The sequence below is a fragment of the Prionailurus viverrinus genome, chromosome B3 (assembly GCF_022837055.1).
Source record: "Prionailurus viverrinus isolate Anna chromosome B3, UM_Priviv_1.0, whole genome shotgun sequence".
NCBI lineage: Eukaryota > Metazoa > Chordata > Mammalia > Carnivora > Felidae > Prionailurus > Prionailurus viverrinus.
In genome coordinates this window covers 116,461,812-116,475,324 of record NC_062566.1, presented here as the reverse complement: position 1 = coordinate 116,475,324, position 13,513 = coordinate 116,461,812, and the positions used below count along the sequence as shown (strand labels likewise).

The following is a 13,513-nucleotide window of genomic DNA, read 5'->3' as shown; positions in this document are numbered from 1 at the left end:
TGCTTCCGTTATGTCAAGACAAGTCTACTGAAATGTGTTGTCCCCGAGATTTACTGAAGGGGCTTAGTCCAAGGTCACAGCTAGTGCAAGCTGCAGGCACCTGCCTCTGACAGGATACCCCTGAAAACTCATTATTCTGGTCCTCAGCTGCTTGCACTGAATACCAATTCATTACCAGTGCCAGCGCAGTGATTCTCAACGTGTGGTCCCCTGAACCAATCGCGCAGCAGCAACTAGAAACTCGTTAAAAATGAAAGTAATTGAGCCTTACCCCCAGACCTACTGGAACCAGAAGCTCTGGATTTGGGCCCAGCAATCTGTTTTAACAAGCCCTTCAGGTGATTCGGACACACACCATTGAGAATCCCTCGGAGAGTGGTTAAGAGCTTGGATTCTGTGACCACTTGCTTGGGTTTGAATCCTGGCTGCCATTCACCAATGCCTATCTTGGGCAAACTGCCACATTTCTCTGTGGTTAGTTTTTTCATCTGTACAATGGGAATGATAACAGTACTTCTCTTAAAAAGTAGCTGCAAGCACTAAATAAGTTAACACATGTAGAGTTTTGAGAACAGTTGCTAGCACATAGTAGAAGCTTTTAAATGAATTAAGGTACCTAAAGCATTTAGTGTGTGGCATACCATAAGCCCTGCATGTTACTATTGGCTACTATTAGTTCTTATATATGATCTTATTTTTGAGGGTCCAGGGGACATAACCTGATTTCTCAGTGATCAACAGGCAATCCATATTCTTATATGGTAAAATGGGTCCTCTTCGTATAGAGAAGCTCATCAGTTTTGCTTTGAATATGATAAAAATAGGAATATGAAATTTGTATTCTAGGGATTGAGTCAAACAAAAACTCTTTACTTCTAGAGCTCTAAATTCAGACATTACACTTGCTGATGAAGAAATGTGGGCTTTCTCTTTGTGTCTGTCTATGGCCTGGTTCCATACCCACTAGGTCCATAAATGGCCTGGAAGCTAAAAGGGACATCTTTCATTATTTCTTTTTGTTTACATCCTTTCCAGGATATCATGGTTCTCTTCTAAAATACCATATCATTGCTATCGAATAATATGTTCGTTAAACCATGGCTAAAATGATAAATCATATTTATAAGATTTGTTGACCAGCACTTGTATGATGAGGCCACTGTAAGAAACCAAGAAGACTATAGTAGTCATCCCAATCTGCCTGAACTGCTTGTTCGAATCTGTGAAAGAAATTAAGTTATAGCCAGAAAGGCAGCAGACAAAGCAAACAGAAATTTAATCCAAATTCTAAATATAAGCCATATACTTATAGTTAGCTCTTCAGGCTAGTGATGTTTTTCTGCCCACACACAAAGCATGATATTAGTGTCCAGTGAAAGTGAAAAATTGTACAAAGTCACAGATGATGGTAAAGATATTTATAATGCCAAACTGTTTCAGCTTCTAACAGAATTGTTCTCCACTTCTGTTCACAGGTTGTTTCTTATATTCCACAAATGATAGTTTATTTTCAGAAATATTTCGGCCTCTCTTTTGCACATTATCATCATTAATAACTAGGTCTTCGACTAGTCGAGGATGCCAATGTGAAAATGCCAGTACCGATTTTCCTCTAAAAGGAGGAAAATTAAAGTAGTAAAAACAGCAGAAACTTTCATACCGGAAAGAGCTGGACACCAACACCGTTGAAATGTCCATCCTACTCAAAGCAATCTACAGATTCAATGTAATCCCTACCAAATTTGGCATTTTTCACAGAACTAGAACAAACAGTCCTAAAATTCAAACGGAGCCACACATGATCCCAAATCGCTACAGCAATCAAGAAAGAACAAAGCTGGAGGTATCACAATCCCAGATTTCAAAATACACTACAAAGCTATAGTAATAAAAAAATCTGGTACTGGCACAAAACAGATACATAGATCAAGGGAACAAGATAGAGAGCCCAGAAATAAACCCATGCTTATATGGCCCATTAATCTTTGAACAAAGGAGGCAAGAATGTACAACGGGGGACAGATAGTCTCTTCAATAAATGGTGTCAGGAAAACTGGACAGCCACATGCAAAAGAATGACACTGAACTGCTTTCTCACACCATATACAAAAATAAACTCAAAACAGATTAAAGACCTAAATGTGAAACCTGAAACCATAAAACTCCTAAACGAAAACACAGCAGTAATCTCTTGGACATTGGCCTTGGCAACATTCTTCTAGATATGCCTCCCAGGCAAGGGAAACAAACGAAAAAATAAACTATCGAGACTACACCAAAATAAAAAGCTTCTGCACGGCGAAGGAAACTATCAACAGAATGACAAGGTAACCTACTAAATAGAAGAAGGTATCTGCAGCTATGTCCAATAAAAGGCTAATATCCAGCATATATAAAAAATTTACACAACTCAGTATCAAAAAACCCCACAAATAATCTGAATTTAAAACGGGCAGAGGACCTGAATAGACATTTTCCCAAAGACGATGTACAAATGGCCAAAGATACGTGAAAAGATGCTCATCGTCACTTATCATCTGGAAAATGCAAATCAAAAACACAATGAGATACCACCTCACACCAGTCAGAATGGCTAGTATCAAAAAGACAAGAAACGACAAATGTTGGTGAGGACGTGGGAAAAAAGGAACACTCGTGCACTGTTGGTAGGAACGTAAATTGGAGCAGCCGCTGTGGAAAACGGTATGGAGGTTCCTCAAAAAGTTAAAAATAGAAATACCGTAGGATCCAGTAATTCCAGTGCTGGGCATTTACCCACAGAAAATGAAAACACTAAGTCCAAAAGATATATGCACTCCTATGTTTACTGCAGCATTATTTACAACAGCCACGATACAGAAGCAACACACACACACACACACACACACACACACACACACACACACACACGCAGAATATTACTCAGCCATAAAAAAGAATGGGATTTTGTCATATGTGACAACATGGATACATCTAGAGGGTATTACGCTAAGTGAAATAAGTCAGAGAAAGCCAGATACTATATGATTTCACTCCCAAGTGGAATCTAAAAACAAAACAAAAACCAAAAGCAGATTTGTAAACACAGAGAACTAGCAGTTGCCAGAGGGGAGGTGGTGGGGGGATAGGCAAAATAGGTGGAAGAGATTAAGAGGTACTGCATTTGTTTTAAAGAGGTACTATATTTAACGATAAAAAAGAAAAAAGAAAAAAGAAAGAGCTAGACTTAAATGGTAACATTTCTTTTTTTTTTTAATGTTTATTTTTGAGAGAGAAGTGGGGGAGGGTGTAGAGAGAGAGGAGACACAGCATTCAAAGCAGGCTCCAGGCTCTGAGCTGTCAGCACAGAGCCCGACGCGGGGCTCGAACCCGCGAACTGTGAGATCATGACCCAAGCCGAAGTTGATGCTTAACTGACTTGAGCCACCCAGGTGCCCCTCAAATGGTAACATTTCCACAGCTATTCATCATCTGTACTTGAGGGTAAAAATGCTCATGTTTTCAGGAATACAGAAGTACAGGATCTGGCATGAACTGGCCACTCAATAAATGTTAGCTCTTTTTTTCCTCCCTTTCTTTCGTTCCCCTCTTTAACAAATATTAAGTATTCCTAAAACAAAGGCCTATAGCAATAATTGTTTATTAGAAAATCTTTAGCAATGCTATGTAGGTTCTAATTTTCTGTACTTCAATATAACTTTGGAATCCTATAGATTTAAGTTCAAAAGCACAAGAAGAATCTTATTGTTTGAGGGCGCCTGGATGGCTCCGTCGGTTAAGCATCCGACTCTGGATTTCGGCTCAGGTCATGATCTCGTGGTTCGTGAGTTCGAGCTCACATCAGGCTCTGTGCTGACAGTGTGGAGCCTGCTTGGGATTCTGTCTCCCTCTTTGTCTGCCTCTCCCCCGCTCTTGCTCGTTCTCTCTCAAAATAAATAAATAAACTTAAAAAAAAAAAAAAAGAATCTTATTGTTTCAAATAAGAGCATTTCTGAATTAATAATAAACTGTAAGGCACACTGAAGAACATAAAAGTCAATTTAAAAATTAATACATGCTGACTATGAAAATGTCCAAGAACTGAAAAGTGTAACTAAGCAGACCAAAATGTCACCCATAATCCTATTCTGCAATCATGGTACTCTGGTACATATCATTCATATTATTCCAGCACACTGTGATTATATTATCTTGTTTTTATCATTTAATGTTAACAGGAACACATAGGGATATATCTTATGTATTCATGTATCATAAAGAAAATGTGTATATTTTTTCAAATTAAGAAAGAACAACTCCTGTGACTCCCCAAACTCTGGGTGCCACCGTGCTGGAAACAGGACACTAGCTTTAGAAAACAAGAGGAAGAGAGCAACTTCCTATGGGGGAAATCGAGAAAGGCTTCAAAGTAGAAATGATCTCAGAAGACGACCAGCAATTTGACAACAGGAAGGGACATTCCAGGTAGAAGGAGTAGCACATAAACGAGCAGGGAAGAACAGGAAATCCAGTGTGGCTAAACGGTGGGGGTGGTGACGGGTAGAGAGATACTGTCATTAAAGCTGGTAAGATGGCAATCTCGCGTATACTGTGTTCGGAAATAAAATGTGACTGGTCAAAAGTGTCATCTAAGGAAAGCACAGCACAGCAGCTTTCGTTGGGATCACTCATGCACGCGTGAAGACACTATGATGGAAAGGCTAAAGACAGCTAAGCTTTGGGGAAGGCAAGGAGCGTGAGTAAGCGTGGCTTGGGATGGATGGCCAGGCAGGCGACTCTCATCATCGCTACTACCATTAGAGCGAGGACTCTCTACACGCCTGATTTCAAGCTGAGCCCCTTCTACGCCTCACCGTGCTTAGTCCCGACAGCAACCCACTGCGACAAGTCACTATTCTGTATTAAGACGAGGACACCAAGGCTTACACTGAGTAGCAGGTCAACCCGCACATACAGAGGAAGTGAAAGAGCTGCTTTGAACCTAAATCGGTAGGATAGCAAAGGTACGTTGAAGAACAGAAAATTAGAACCTAACATAGCATTTGCTGAAGATTTTCTAATAAACAGTTATTGCTATAGGCCTTTGTTTTAGGAATACTTAAAATCATCCAAGACTCCGCGTCATTGGCTGGTTCAGTCAGTGAAGCATGCGACTCTTGATCTCAGGGTTGTGAGTTCAAGCCCCAGGATGGGTATAGAGCCTACTTAAAAAGAAAAAAACAATTAAAGACTCACTACTGAAAATAAAATATTTAAAGTAAAGTAAAATCAAATCAAATCATCCAAGACCCACACAAATATGCTCAACTGATTTTTGACAAAGCTAGAAAAACCAACCCGATGGAGGAAGGATCACCATTTTAAAGCCATCTGCTTGCTAACAAATGGTGCTGCAGCGATGGCATGTCAACAGGCAAAAAAAATGAACCACAACGGGGGCGCCTGGGTGGCTCAGTCGGTTAAGCATTTGGTTTCGGCTCAGGTCATGATCTCACGGTTTGTGAGTTCGAGCCCCGAGTCGGGCTCTGTGCTGACAGCTCGGAGCCTGGAGCCTGCTTCGGATTCTGTGTCTCCCTCTCTCTCCGCCCCTCCCCCACTCTCACTCTATCTCTGTCTCTCAAAAAATAAATAAACATTAAAAAAAATAAAATTAAGGGGCGCCTGGGTGGCGCAGTCGGTTAAGCGTCCGACTTCAGCCAGGTCACGATCTCGCGGTCTGTGAGTTCGAGCCCCGCGTCGGGCTCTGGGCTGATGGCTCAGAGCCTGGAGCCTGTTTCCGATTCTGTGTCTCCCTCTCTCTCTGCCCCTCCCCCCCTCGCATTCTCTCTCTGTCTCTCAAAAAATAAATAAACATTAAAAAAATAAAATTAAATTAAAAAAAAATAAACCACAACATAAACCTCACACTTCAGACAAAGATGGACTCAAAATAGATCACAGACTTAAATGTGAAATGTAAAACTATAAAATCCCCCCAAGATGTCTTTTAAAAACATTTGAAACAAAACGGATACTTCAATTTTAGATGAGGCAACTGAGGCTTGGGGAGCTCCAGCAGCCCGCCCAGCTGACCACCGGGTCTGAGCACTCGTCTGCTGCCTGCCCTATTGCTACCACTGCCCTACATTTGGGGGCTGCCTCTCTAAAATGGTAAATATTCGACATAAAAAAACAAGGCTTCCGGGGCGCCTGGGTGGCGCAGTCGGTTGAGCGTCCGACTTCAGCCAGGTCACAATCTCGCGGTCCGTGAGTTTGAGCCCCGCGTCAGGCTCTGGGCTGATAGCTCGAAGCCTGGAGCCTGTTTCCGATTCTGTGTCTCCCTCTCTCTCTGCACCTCCCCCGTTCATGCTCTGTCTCTCTCTGTCCCAAAAATAAATAAAAAAAAAAAGTTGAAAAAAAAAATTAAAAAAAAAAACAAGGCTTCCTTCTTTCTTATACAAGATGGACTTTTTTTTGGGGGGGGGGACTTTTTAAAATTTTATTTATTTTTGAGAGAGAGAGAGAGAGTGAGCCAGGGAGGGGCAGAGAAAGAGGGAGACACAGAATCCGAAGCAGGTTCCAGGCTCTGAGTTGTCAGCACAGAGCCTGATGTGGGGCTCGAACTCACAAACCGTGAGATCACGACCTGAGACGAAGTCGGACGCTTAACCGACTGAGCCATCCAGGCGCCCCTACGAGATGGACTTTTAAAAGTGCCTAAACAAAGTTTGAACCCAGATGGAAGTGAAGAGCCACCTGAAGCAGGATCTCCGTCCCTTCGCCCTTTCCCTTCTCCCTCCACAGATAAACGGCTAGGCTGACAGGCCTGTCCCTGACCACCTGGAAGTCATAAGTCAGGGAGCGCCCTTCAGCTCTGAACAGTCTTTACATGTCAATCCCACAGAGGCATGAGAAGACTCCCAAGAGAAACAGAGGCCCGAGCCTTCAGACAAGGGCACGTACTTGGCACCCAAGAGGACTTGAGCCTCCACGGCGGGGGTCCTTCGTGCAGTGGGGTTATTACTGATGGAGAGAGCGCGCCTGTCTGTCCCTTGGGACCTCAGCTCTGGCTAAGTCCCCTTTTACACAGCAAAGGGAGATGATCTCGGTGAGCTCTGGGTCAAGCAGGCTGCTCCTTGCCCGAGATTATGAAAGCCCGGCACAGAGAGAGAGATTCCGACACAGAGGGAGGGGTCTCAGCAGGCAGGTGGCCACTCATTGTTCTACCACTCGCCTCCACCTTCCTTCTTTCGTCACGGTGGCAGGAGGGGAACAGAAATTCTCCACGTACCAGGACCTCTTCCAAGTGGACCCCGCCCCCGAAAAGCTGCCTAGAAGGAGCTGTGCAGGTAGGGAAGGGTTAAGGCGTGCCCTGTGCTGCTGGCTCTACGTTATTATCACTTTGAAAAGCCGCCGGGCCCAGCCAACATTTGGTTCCCATTACCGTGAATAATCTTTCTCCCCCTCCCTTCCCCAACCCCCACCCTTCCTCTGCTTTTTCCACATTTTATATTAAAAGTACATCAAACACTTTTCTTCCTCTTTAATATTTTCCTTAAGCTTCCTTCACTCAGTGCTGGGCTCTGTGACTTTTCTGGTTATTCATTACTTCAGGAGGGGGAAGGGTCAGGCTCCTTGGATGAAATCAGTCAAAAACAAAAGCAGGAGAGAAAAGCACCTAAGCAGTGTGGCGGAAAGAAGCTGACTCACAGAGATTCTTTCTGGTCTTAGTTGACATTATGAAAAGAAAGAGACCACTGAGAACCCTTTACCTTCCCCATCCGGGCCCGATCTCAGTTGTGGTCGTCTCCTAAAACAAAGCGTCCCTGATATTTCCAAAGATAGATTCTATTCTAATCTCAGGGTCAGTAAAAATGGGAGGGAGCTTATGAAAAAGATGTGACAGTTCAGAAGATCAACGGTGTAATGCTGGCAAAAGTGTGGAGAAAGGGCATACTTCTGAACTCCAGACTGGAGGCTATACTGGTAAAGCCTTTCGAGAGGCCAATTCGACAGTGACTATAAAAAATTCCAAGTATACATAGCATTTGACCCAACAAATTCCACTTGGAACATACCCTATAGAAATACTTGCACAAGCGCACACAGATGTGTGTACAAGGTGCTCACCGCAGATACCTAAATGGGATACAACTTACTCTTTACTAGGAGAGTGGTATAATAAATTAGAGCGCATATTCAAACTTTGGAAAACTGCATAGTAGCTGAAAATATTTAAGTAGGTTTATATAAATAGACCAAAAAAAAAAACCAAACAAAAAAACAACCATGGAGACATTAGGAAGGAAAAAAAGCCTCAGAAAAGCACAAAATACACAAATCAATTTCTTAACTGTGACTATCTCTGAGGAGAGGGCTGTTTATCTCCCCACAATCTGTATATATTTGTGTGATTGTTGCATGGTGTGGCTACATGTATGTATTATTTTGTCCAACTAATTAAGTGCAGAAATATTTAAGTCTGTAGAAAATTGGAGAACACATAGTTATATGTATTGTATATTTTATATTATATCAATTACAATGTGTGTGTGTGTGTGTGTGTGTGTGTGTGTGCGTGCGTGCATACACATATATATTCCCCTCACCTCCCACCATGGGTTTGCGGCAATGTGTGAACTGTCTTGAACTGGAAGAAATTTGGAACTCAGAACATTTCTTCATTTCACAACATGTACCGAGTTGGCTGTAGGTAAACAGATAGTAGAAGGCATTATTAAGAGAATCCCTCAGAAATTCAGACAACAGAGAAATGGATAAATAGGAGAGAAGAAATGAGGACCCTAAGAGGCCCAGAAGTTTCTGAAGGAATAGTTATGATAATGAAAACAGTGAACATTGATTGAACAACACATGATATTATCGTACAGGGCAAGGCTGGGAGGAAGGGAAGTGTGTGTGGGTGTGGTGGGGGTTATGCCGGGGCGGGGGCGGGGGGTGGGGGTAGTATGAGAATGCTAAACTTCCATCTCCTGATAGGAAGTTAGTAAATAATACATAAAATGCAAAGCCAGAAATGGCAGACTTAGAAATATGAAGGTAAGTAACAGAAGAAAGTGCTTAAAAGAAATAATTGAAAGCAAGCATCTCTGAGGTGTGGAGATTAAGATTGTAGCAGTGGGGAAAGAAAGAACAAACGATTCCCATTGTCACTCTAAATCTTACAGAATTACCCAACTTTTTTTTAAGTAGGCTCCATGCCCAGTGTGGATCCCAACGCGGGGTTTGAACTCACAACCCTGAGATCAAAACCTGAGCTCAGATCAAGAGCTGGAGGCTTAACAGACTGAGCCACCCAGGTGCCCCTAGAATTGCTTAACTTTAAAAACAAGATACCTGAATTATTGTGGGTGTCAACCCTCCAGATGGCCTCCAGCGTCCCCCGGTCCCTGCTGTTCCTATCCCAGCGCCATGGATGCAGCAAACATAGTGTGCTTGAAGGACCTGAATGTTAAGAGCTAAAATGATATGACTCTTAGAAGAAAACAAAGAGCAAAAGCTTCATGACATTGGATTTGACAACGCCCTCCTGGACACCAAAGGCACAGGCAATGAAAAAAAATGGAAATATTGTACTTCATCAAAATGATAAACTTCTGCATCTCAAAGGACACCATCAACAGAATAAAAAGGCAACCTACGAAATGGGAAAAAACTATTTGCAAATCGTATCTGATCAAGGACTAATACAGAAAATACATAGAGAACTCCTCAAATTCAGAAAAACAAAAAACCGAGCTACTCTATTAAAATCCTGAATAGGCATTTCTGGAAAGAAGATATACAAATAAATGGCCAACAGGCATATGAAAGGATGCTCAGCATCACTAATCACTAGGGAAATGCAAATCAAAACCACAGTGATACCACCTCCCAACCATTAGGATGGCTACTATCAAGAAAGAAAGAAAGAAAGAAAGAAAGAAAGAAAGAAAGAAAGAAAGAAAGAAAGAAAATGCCAAGTGTGGGTGAAGATGTGGAGAAACCGTAACCTTTATGCACTGCTGGTGGGAATGTAAAATGTTGCAGCGGCTGTGTAAAACAGGATGATGGTTGTTCGAAACATTAAAAATAGAACTGCCCTTCTCCTCCAAGAAAACACCAAATGGCAGAGGATGCGTGCGTGTGCTGTAGGAAGCCTGGAAGCAGCGACTTCCAGAGGTCTGGGCAACAGCTTCTGGAGCTGCAGGTGTCTTGAGCCACAGAGCTCACTGAGGCAAGGCCAAGGACAAGTGTGGTTCCCTGTCACCAAGCTGGGCCACCTGGCAAGGACAGGATTGCTGAGTCCCTGGAGGAAATCTCTCTCTTCCCCCTGCCCATCAAGGAGCCTAAGGGGTCATGGACTTTTTCCTAGAGGTGACCATTAAGGGTGAGCTTAAGGATTATGCCTGTGCAAAAACAGATCCCGGCTGGGCAGTGAACCAGGTTCAAGGCATTGTTGCCATCGGGGGCCACATGAGCCATGTCAATCTGGGTAAATGCTCTCAGAAGGCAGCCGCTGCCATTCGCGGCACCATCACTTTGGCCAAGCTCACCACTGTCGCTGTGCGGCGAGGGTACCCAGGGACAAGACTCAATCAGAGGCCCCACACCACCCCTTGCAAGCTGACCAGCTGCAGAAGCTCCGTGCCAGTATGCCTCATTCCCTAGCCTGAGAGGTACTGGCATGATCTCAGCTACTCTGCCCAAAAAGCTGCTGCTGATGGCTGCTATCAATGACTGCTATACCTTGTCCAGGGGAAGCACTGCCACTCTGGGCATCATTGTCAAGGCTACCTTTGATGCCGTCTCCAAGACCTCCAGCTATGTCACCCAACCTCTAGGAAGAGACTGTGTTAACCAAGTCTATAAAGTTATCACTGAGCATCAAAGCACCCAGTAAAGAGCTACACCAGAGTCTCCATGTGGAAGGGCCAGACCCCATCCATGGCCACCACGTAGTATGTTCATACAAGAAAAATAAAGTGGATCCATTTAGCCTGGAAAAAACAGAATTATCATGTGATCTGGCAATTCCACACCGGATATATACTCGAAATGAAAGCAGGGACACGAACAAGTATCTGTACGCCCGCGTTAAGAGCCGCATTATTTACAACCGCCAAAACGGGGAAGCATTCCAAGTATCCACTGACAGATAAATGGATAAACAAAATGTAGTATATACCTACCACAGAATATTCTCAGCCATAAAGAGGAAAATTCTGACAGATGTCACACTATGCATGGACCTAGAGGATATTACCCTGCACGAATTAAGTCCATCACAAAAGGACAAATAGTGTATGATTCCACTTATATGGGGTACCTAGCATAGTCCCAATTCATAGAGACAAAAAGTGGACTAGTGACTGCCAGCAGCTGGGGGGAGAGAGAAGGGGAAGTTAGTGTTTAATGGCTACAGAGTTTCAGTTTTGCAAGATGAAAGAGTTCTGGAAGTGGATGGTGGCGGTGGTTGCACAATAATGTCATGTACTTAATGCTACTGAGCTGTGCACTTAAAAACAGAAATGGTAAATTTTATGTTATGTGTATTTTGCCACAATTAAAACAATTTTTTTAAACGATGGTGTAGGACTTCTGAGGCTGGGTCATAAAAGCCTTCTGAGGCTGGGTCATAAAAGACATTGGCTTCAGTCTTTCTCTTGAGTCATTCGCTCTGGGGGAAGCCAGCTGCCATGTCATGAGGAGGAAGCCAGCTGCCATGTCATGAGGACATGCAGGCAGCCCTGTGCAGAAGTCCATGTGGTGAGGAAGTGAGGCCTCCTGCCAATAGCCAGCATGATCTCACCATCCATGTGAGAGTGAGCCATCATGGAAGTGGATCCTCCAGCCCCAGGCAAGCCTTCAGATGACTGCAGCCCACTCGGCGGCCATCTTAACTACACCCTCATGAAAGAGCCTGAGCCAGAACCGAGCAGTTAAACTGCTTCTTAATTCCTGACCCACAGAAACTGAGATAATAATGTTTGTTGTTTTAAGCTGCTAAACTGGGAGATAATTTGTTATGCAGTTACTTGGGTAACACATTTTAAAAGGAAAAGAAAACTTAGCTTGAAGGTACTATCCTAGTGGAGTGGCCTGCCATCCTACCATAGCACGCATCGGGGTACATCATTAGGATGGTCTGCTGTTGAATTACAATGCCTCTCTTCACTAAAACCTTAAGAGAGATTCTCCACTCTTCCGTGCCGAGGCAACTTCACAAAAGTGGAAGTTTGATCAGTATGTAACATATATTTAACTACACATGTGAATACCGTGTTACAGCTCTGTCTGTCAGAAGACCACTGAGCTGTTTGGATCCCTGTGGCAGGGTGCAGACCAGGGTATATTTGCAAAACGTAAGAGAGAAAATGTGACATGAAGCTGGTACCAAATATAGATTGTGTGTTTATTAGAATATGAAGAAACTTTTCCTTGTGAGTGTAGCCGAGGTTAGTCAGGGCTGTAAGTAAACAGTGCTACTCAAACAGCCGCACAGTCCTTGAAAAAAGGCCAGGTGAGGAGAATAACCGTAGACAGCTTAGCGAACACTGTGAGACACTGCTCTGCTTTAATATGGATTCCACTGGGTGGAAGTCGCTGGGCTGAGTACTGTTTTCAGTCGTCTAATCCCTTCGAGTGTGCGGCGCACGGTTCTAGTAGGTGGGAGTGCGCCGCACACACAAAAAGGTCTTCGTGCCACAGTAGGGTTTTGAGCAGCTCAGTGCCGGGGTTCCGGACTGAGTTCCGGAACTTCAGTGCCGGACACTGAAGCTCAGATCCTACAGATGGAAACATGTTGAGTTACGGCATTCACGTTCCTTCAGTTATGTTAGTGGCTACTGCATGTCAGATATCGCGGTGAGGGACAGGGGTACACAGATGTTCAGGTCTTCGCTTTAAAGGAGGTGGCAGAAGACGTGAAATTGAACTACAACACAAGGTGGAGGCCACGGGTAAGAAGGCCACCTCTGCGAGATGAGCGCAGAAGGCGCACAGGGTAACGGTTAGCGCTGGGCCTCATCCAGAATGACTGGAAGAGTTTGCCAGATATGAATGGGGAAGAGACAGTAGAAACATGAGGTAAAAAGACGGAGCAGGGGTGCCTGGGGGGCTCATCGGTTAAGCGTCCAACTTCAGCGCAGGTCACGATCTCACAGTCCGTGAGTTTGAGCCCCGCATTGGGCTCTGTGCTGACAGCTCAGAGCCTGGAGCCTGCTTCGGATTCTGTGTCTCCCTCTCTCTCTGCCTCTCCCCTGCTCATGCTCTGTCTCTGTCTCAAAAATAAATAAAAACATTAAAAAAAAAAAAAAAAAAAGACGGAGCAATATTAAAACACACACACCTGCCCCTGACTCCTTCAGGCGACATTAATGAGCTGGGCAGATACCAGGATAAACTCTCCTCAGAATGGCGCACTTAACTTTCCCTCCTCAACCCGAGCCATCCCCTACTTGCTCGCCACGCTCTCACAACCATGCTCTCCCGCACTTCTCTGCCTTCACGCAAGTCTCTGCCGTTTTCACCT

General features: G+C 43.9%; 1 protein-coding gene and 1 pseudogene across 16 annotated transcripts in view; one reads left to right on the top strand and one right to left on the bottom strand.

Annotated features, from left to right (window-relative positions):
- The window catches only part of TTLL5 (tubulin tyrosine ligase like 5), a 286,873-nt gene that overhangs the window by 110,592 nt on the left and 162,768 nt on the right, over window positions 1–13,513 (bottom strand). The window lies entirely within an intron of this gene.
- LOC125167471 (40S ribosomal protein S2-like) lies at window positions 10,050–10,941 on the top strand (annotated as a pseudogene).